Source organism: Lucilia sericata, unplaced genomic scaffold (assembly GCF_015586225.1).
Source record: "Lucilia sericata isolate MDLA Ls3-8-SP2 unplaced genomic scaffold, ASM1558622v1 Contig001148F_arrow, whole genome shotgun sequence".
NCBI lineage: Eukaryota > Metazoa > Arthropoda > Insecta > Diptera > Calliphoridae > Lucilia > Lucilia sericata.
In genome coordinates this window covers 91254-99733 of record NW_023995119.1, presented here as the reverse complement: position 1 = coordinate 99733, position 8480 = coordinate 91254, and positions in this window count along the sequence as shown.

The following is an 8480-nucleotide window of genomic DNA, read 5'->3' as shown; positions in this document are numbered from 1 at the left end:
AATTAAAGGACACAGGTTTAAATGAACATATTTTTGAATGTAATTGAGATATTGGCTTGAAATTTTTTGTAAAGGGTCGAGAATTTCCATATCTAACTAAAAAATGATATTAAGGGATAAATATGGACTAAATTGTTGTAGCTATCTGCGACAATATTAAAATTTTGATATAAATCATAGTTTTAGAAATTAAACAAATATGTAATATATGACAAAATCTTTATTTATGAACAAAACTCAATGAAATTTTCAACGCTTGTTAAATTTGTCATTTCAAATAAGAAAATGCCAAAAAAAGTTGAAAAGGTCAAAGGGCATCCCGCAATTCCCAAAAATAGGAATGAAAATCCCAAAAATGGGATTTTTTACTTTTTTGCCCATAGGGTCCACATTTCTTTCAGGGCTGGGAAAATACTTTTGGAGTAAATAGAAAACATATTGAGGTTTCTAAAACTGCTTTCAGTTTTCTGATCCCAGCTTTGGGATTTTAGAACATGTCGCCCAAAGTTAAAGTTTTGATAAAAAATAGGTCATATTCGGAAGGACGCAGTGGCAACATTTTCAAAAAATAAGACAAGTTTTTTACGCCAAAGCGTTCTGCGTAAAGATACCTTTTAGAAAACTATAAAATTGTTATATATTCTTAAAGAAAAATTTATTTTATTAATAAAAGAGTTAAGACACATTTTTGGCAAAAAACGGCAAAAATCTAAAATTTGTTGAATTTTTAAATTAAAAGACATATATTTTTGGAAGAAAAAATTGAGTCCATTTGGTCCAAAATTACGCCCGTTATTAAAAAAAAGGCGGACCAAGGTATGGTAAATTTTGTATCACTAAATTTTTAAATGCCTATAACTCGGATATTATAAGAGATAAGTAGTATGTCCAAGCATGTTTTTTTCAAGATCTCGTCAAGCGCTTTCAGAAAATATAAAAATCTTTGTATTTGGGTGAAAAAAAAAATTTTACATGTCGTAGGTACCCTACTTTGAGCCGCCACAGCGCCGTCCCTGGGGCATCTGCGGGGTTCATCTTCAATTTGGCGTGGCTACGCTCACGCCAAATTTTATACCGATCGGATCAGCCGTTTAGAAATGCCAGATTTATTTCCAAAAAATTTCGATTCTGCCCCATTGTGTATCATTAAATTTATTTCTAAAATTTTGAGAATAACATTGACATCATATTCGTTAAATTTTCCATAATTTTTCAAGTCGATCCATACGAATGATTTCACTTCTTTGAGAGATTTGACTGCTTCTGAATATGATATGTTGAAACTACTTTGGTTTGGCTGATGAAACGTGGTTTTATTTAATTGAGGATCTAAGTCCACAAAAAACATTGAAGCGGTTCTTTTGTAACTCAACTCTTTACATTTGTTACAGATCTAACAGAATGGGCCATAACAATAAGTTCGGCTTTAATATTCTCTGTAGGAGTAGTTGGGTGGAGTCCTTTTACAATAACTCTATGTATAAGATCTTTCTTGCTTTATTTGATATGTGTGGAAACTAATGTTAGAACTATCTAAATATTTGATGACTTTCATATAAGAATCAATCGATTCTATCATCAATCGAACCTGACTTTCACTTATTTTCATAATAATAAGAAGTATGGTTTCTACATTTGGAATGTAAATAGCTGGAGGTTTTGGTGTTATTTTATGATTTTTCATCTTCTTCTTCGCCTTTAGTATCAAGGGCTGAGTATCTATTGTTGTTGGATGATGTGGGCATGTCATGTAGGTTATTCTTTTAGTATTTCTATGAGATTCTACTCGTTTTCTTTTTGTTGTTATACTTTGCCAAATACTAGGTTCAGCATTGTTGTTATTATTTGCATTATTATTACTTATGTTTGCTGCTTCTGCTGTCTTCTCTCAAGTTTACCATCGCGATATAGCAATGTTGTTTTTATACAAAAGAATGCAATAATTATACCCTACACCACTTTAGTGGGGAGGGTATATTGGATTTGTGCTGATGTTTGTAACATACAAAAATATTCGTCCACCTTAAAGTATACCAATCGGCTTAGAATCGTTTTCTGAGTCGATTAAGCTATGTCCGTCCGTCCGTCCGTCTGGCTGGCTGGCTGTCCATGTAAACCTTGTGCGCAAGGTACAGGTCGCAATTTTCAAGATAATTGGATGAAATTTGGCATGCACGTTTTATTTGACCTAAGGACGAAGCCTATTGAAAATGGTTAAAATCGGTCCATTATTTCACCTAGCCCCCATACAACAGAACCCCCCGAAAAGCGCTTCTGAGCTCATAATTATGTTAAATATACAGATATATCGATAAAATACGGCATAACTAAGTTTTATAGAAGTCTTGATGACCCTGCCAAATTTCATAAAGATCGGGCCACATTTGACCCTAGCTCCCATACAAAGTCCCCTTCAGAAAATTACTTGAATGTCCCAAATTAGCTTATAAACACAAATATCGCGATGAAATTCAGCACAATAAAATATTATGTAAATATAAATATATTCACAAAATTTTATAGGGCTTGGTCCATATTTGCCCCTAGCCCCCATATAAAGCCTCTTTCAGAAAATTAGTCTTTCATCCATAAATTGCTTAAATGTATCGGAACAAGGGAATATTGAAGATAAATGCTTTATTATGAAAAATAAATCACATTTAATATTCATAACTGGTGTAGGGTATCATATGGTCGGCCACGCCCGACTATAATTTCTTACTTGTTTTTATGTGCATTCTTGCACTGTAATTGTTTTTGGATATTCAATGTTTTGTTTCGAAATCAATGTTTGTTATTGGTAATAAGTTGATCTATATTTGTTTTTGTTTAATTTTTAAGAAAAATTGTCACACTACGCCTGTTTGCGACCGCTTGTTGACAAGCGTTTTTTGAGAAATTTTAAATTTGTCTTCTCGTAGTTTTTAAATCTAAAAACATTTAAAATATCGAATTCGCGAAACCTTTCAGTCAAAGTGTCCAAAGGGAAAGGAAATACTTGTGGATATAATTCAGTTTCATTGATTTTAAAAAAATGTTTTGGATTTAACCATATATATTTAAAAGAAATAAGTATGTAAAGGTTTGGTTTAAAATAATTGATTATAAGCAGTATGCTTTAAAGTGGGTATGAGATCAATATACAATCATATGATCAACAGACAAAAAATATATGCATGTATCAATATTGTACTTACCGCAATTAAAAGTCAATTAGTTTGTTTTTTCTGATGTGTTAGTTAATATAATAAACATATATTTATTAAAACTAGTTAAAAACTTCAGGGTACATTTTATTACATTTAATAACAATTTCTTTTAAAATTCTACAAACATAATCACTCTGTGGTTTTATACCAGAGAGGGATTTATATAACTCATCTAAACGTTTGAAAATAGTTTTGTAACAGTTGTCCGTGTATGCATTTATAAACCAACCGTCGCTACATTGCATTACAATATTTACAACGTATAAAGCAGCGTTCTGAAGTTTAGTTTCGGAGTTGAACTAAAAAAATAAATGTAAATATGTTATTATTTTTTATATATTATATTGCAAGTTCATATATTACACTGCGCAACACTAAAATGATCAAACATTTTTTTAACAAAAACTTTAATATTAACTGTTTAAAATACAGGTTGGAAAATTTTCAAAATGAATTGTCAAAGCCTAGCGCTTGTATTCATAAAAAATTCTTATTTTGATTTAATACAATAGTTGAAGCACCCTTTAGTCTTAAAAACCATTAATGAAATTACGATATTCATAAACAAACAATAAATCTTCATTAACTATTGTTCTGTTTTTTGTTTAACTTGGCAACACTGTTCAATTTGGCTGTCATTTATGTGTTAGTGTTGCGTACAATTAGGATGAAATAATCGTTGATTCGGCTATTCTAATTTTATAGTTTTGTTTATAATAGATTTTTTACAATAAAAACGAACTTCTAAGAAAATGAAATGTATACATATATGGATATAACAAATGTTTACCACAATTCTGTAACTTTTGGAACTTTCCTATCGATATCGTTAAATTACGAAAAATATCGTTTGAATTAATAACTTTTGTATTCTATATTTTAAGTTACCGAAATTTTCGTTTGGAAATATTAACAAGAATATAGTGTCAAATTATAAAAATGTTAAAATAAATTCTAAATTTTAATAAAAGAATTTTTTTTAATTGTGTGAAAAATAAGTATTAAATGATACAAATATGATTGTATTATAAAATAAATCAATATTTAGTTTGTTCCCGAGTACCTGTGCTCTTTAACCCTTTCACGCACAAAAATAAACTGCTGGACTTTTAATGGATATGACTTCACCACACATTTTATTTTGACGTATGTTGATCATTTTTGACGAAAAATGGAAAAAGTGTTTTCGAAAGATATCGCAGGATATTATCCTTTTTAGCATGTAGTGACATTAAATTCTAAAAATTAACTTATTTTTCTTTGGAAATAACCATTTACTGTAGCTGTGAACTCAAACTTACGCTCAAAATCGAGAAAAATTAAAAAAATCTTGGGACGCCGGTGTCCCGTATTCGTGAGAGAGTTAAAGGATTGATCTAAAACTAGTCCAAATGTAAGAAAATACATGCTCTATTTACTCCAAAAGTATTTTCCCAGCCCTGAAAGAAATGTGGACCCTATGGGCAAAAAAGTAAAAAATCCCATTTTTGGGATTTTCATTCCTATTTTTGGGAATTGCGGGATGCCCTTTGACCTTTTCAACTTTTTTTTGGCATTTTCTTATTTGAAATGACAAATTTAACAAGCGTTGAAAATTTCATTGAGTTTTGTTCTTAAATAAAGATTTTGTCTTATATTACATATTTGTTTAATTTCTAAAACTATGATTTATATCAAAATTTTAATATTGTCGCAGATAGCTACAACAATTTAGTCCTTAATTTTTTAGTTAGATATGGAAATTCTCGATTTTTTACAAAAATTTTCAAGCCAATATCTCAATTACATTCAAAAATATGTTCATTTAAACCTGTATCCTTTAATTTCATATTTTTCATATTTTAGTATTAAATATGACAGAACATATTTAAATCTTATATTTACCTATTTTCTATTTGTTTGCTTATCCTTATAATTGAAAGGTCCTATATGCTTAAATTTTCAGAAATTTATAACTATTTTTTACCTAAATTTTTTCGACAGATCATTTCGTTCTGTTTCGTTTATGATCATGTAGGTAAAAATATACAGGTAATGATAATTTCGATTCAAGGAAATTGCTGATACATTTAACGAAATGCTGAAAAAGGAAAACCAACATATGGATGTCGTACATATTGCAACTATTCTTCCTAATGCATCACCAAAACGACTTAAGCGAATTGTGGAAAGTATACCAACTCCAACATCATAATCAAATTTTACTGAAGAGGAAGCAATAGCGCTTATGTTGGAACTGGGTCTCAGTCGAAATAAGTACCAAATATTAAGGAAAGCTCTGCATGAAAAAGGACACAATATATTACCATCATACAAGGCGATCCAGGAAAAAAAACAAACTATCCTACTAAATCAACAAAAAATAATGAAGAATTGAAAGAACTGAGAGCTGCGGAAAAAAGCAGAATCCATGAAGAATTTAAAGTTCAGATGGGATTAAACATCGACAAACCACTTTCAAGTTGCGGTAGTACAAATGACGGTAATACGTCGAGAAGGTTTTTTCGTGATTTTGAAATTACTTCAAAAATAACTGGAATCGACAAGGAGTTGCTTCGAAGAGTTAAAACTATTTTAATGGCACTGAATAGTAAACATAAAATTAATGAAAATCGATTTGGGGAATACACATCTGAAATTTCTAAATTACTTGTATCTCTGTATCCATGGAGGGAACTAACACCAACAGTACACAAAGTATTGTGTCATGGTCAAATAATAATTGAATCGAATATTCTTCCACTTGGAGAGTTAACAGAAGAAGCCCAGGAAGCGAGGAATTGAGATTTTAAGCATGTTCAACTATTCAGCTCAAGAAAATGCTCCAGGCAATCACAGAATGAAGATATTTTTAATAGTTTACTTCTATCTTCTGATCCTGTTCTTTCAACTATGCGAAAAAGATGGATTTGTTATGAAACTCTATCATCTCAAAACAAGGAAGATTTAAAGGACTTATATTACCTTCTGGATATGTATACCGATATGACAGATTATTTTATAGAAAATAAGTAGTGTTAGGAATTAACTATATAAGTAGGTTGTAAGAATTAATTGTATTATGTTTAAGATAAACAGTTCAAATAAAAAAAGCTATTATACTAACTGATGATATTGTATTAAATTGTGTTTTATATTTCGGTGGGCGGGAAAGGTGGTTTGTGTGGGGTGATTTAGGTGTTGTTGTGCGTGGCTCATAATAAAATTATAATTTTTTTATTGTATATACAATGTTATAGTCTTTAATAAAATAATTAACTAAATAATTTTTAAAAATTGTCCAAATATTTTATTCAACACCAAATGTACATATGTTCTGTCATACTTAATACTAAAATATGAAAAAGATGAAATTAAAGGACACAGGTTTAAATGAACATATTTTTGAATGTAAAAAAATTGAAAAGGTCAAAGGGCATCCCGCAATTCCCAAAAATAGGAATGAAAATCCCAAAAATGGGATTTTTTACTTTTTTGCCCATAGGGTCCACATTTCTTTCAGGGCTGGGAAAATACTTTTGGAGTAAATAGAAAACATATTGAGGTTTCTAAAACTGCTTTCAGTTTTCTGATCCCAGCTTTGGGATTTTAGAACATGTCGCCCAAAGTTAAAGTTTTGATAAAAAATAGGTCATATTCGGAAGGACGCAGTGGCAACATTTTCAAAAAATAAGACAAGTTTTTTACGCCAAAGCGTTCTGCGTAAAGATACCTTTTAGAAAACTATAAAATTGTTATATATTCTTAAAGAAAAATTTATTTTATTAATAAAAGAGTTAAGACACATTTTTGGCAAAAAAACGGCAAAAATCTAAAATTTGTTGAATTTTTAAATTAAAAGACGTATATTTTTGGAAGAAAAAATTGAGTCCATTTGGTCCAAAATTACGCCCGTTATTAAAAAAAAAAGGCGGACCAAGGTATGGTAAATTTTGTATCACTAAATTTTTAAATGCCTATAACTCGGATATTATAAGAGATAAGTAGTATGTCCAAGCATGTTTTTTTCAAGATCTCGTCAAGCGCTTTCAGAAAATATAAAAATCTTTGTATTTGGGTGAAAAAAAAAATTTTACATGTCGTAGGTACCCTACCTACTCGAATACTCCTTGGCTACGCTCACGCCAAATTTTATACCGATCGGATCAGCCGTTTAGAAATGCCAGATTTATTTCCAAAAAATTTCGATTCTGCCCCATTGTGTATCATTAAATTTATTTCTAAAATTTTGAGAATAACATTGACATCATATTCGTTAAATTTTCCATAATTTTTCAAGTCGATCCATACGAATGATTTCACTTGTATTGAGAGATTTGACTGCTTCTGAATATGATATGTTGAAACTACTTTGGTTTGGCTGATGAAACGTGGTTTTATTTAATTGAGGATCTAAGTCCACAAAAAACATTGAAGCGGTTCTTTTGTAACTCAACTCTTTACATTTGTTACAGATCTAACAGAATGGGCCATAACAATAAGTTCGGCTTTAATATTCTCTGTAGGAGTAGTTGGGTGGAGTCCTTTTACAATAACTCTATGTATAAGATCTTTCTTGCTTTATTTGATATGTGTGGAAACTAATGTTAGAACTATCTAAATATTTGATGACTTTCTTATAAGAATCAATCGATTCTATCATCAATCGAACCTGACTTTCACTTATTTTCATAATAATAAGAAGTATGGTTTCTACATTTGGAATGTAAATAGCTGGAGGTTTTGGTGTTATTTTATGATTTTTCATCTTCTTCTTCGCCTTTAGTATCAAGGGCTGAGTATCTATTGTTGTTGGATGATGTGGGCATGTCATGTAGGTTATTCTTTTAGTATTTCTATGAGATTCTACTCGTTTTCTTTTTGTTGTTATACTTTGCCAAATACTAGGTTCAGCATTGTTGTTATTATTTGCATTATTATTACTTATGTTTGCTGCTTCTGCTGTCTTCTCTCAAGTTTACCATCGCGATATAGCAATGTTGTTTTCATACAAAAGAATGCAATAATTATACCCTACACCACTTTAGTGGGGAGGGTATATTGGATTTGTGCTGATGTTTGTAACATACAAAAATATTCGTCCTAGACCCACCTTAAAGTATACCAATCGGCTTAGAATCGTTTTCTGAGTCGATTAAGCTATGTCCGTCCGTCCGTCCGTCTGGCTGGCTGGCTGGCTGTCCATGTAAACCTTGTGCGCAAGGTACAGGTCGCAATTTTCAAGATAATTGGATGAAATTTGGCATGCACGTTTTATTTGACCTAAGGACG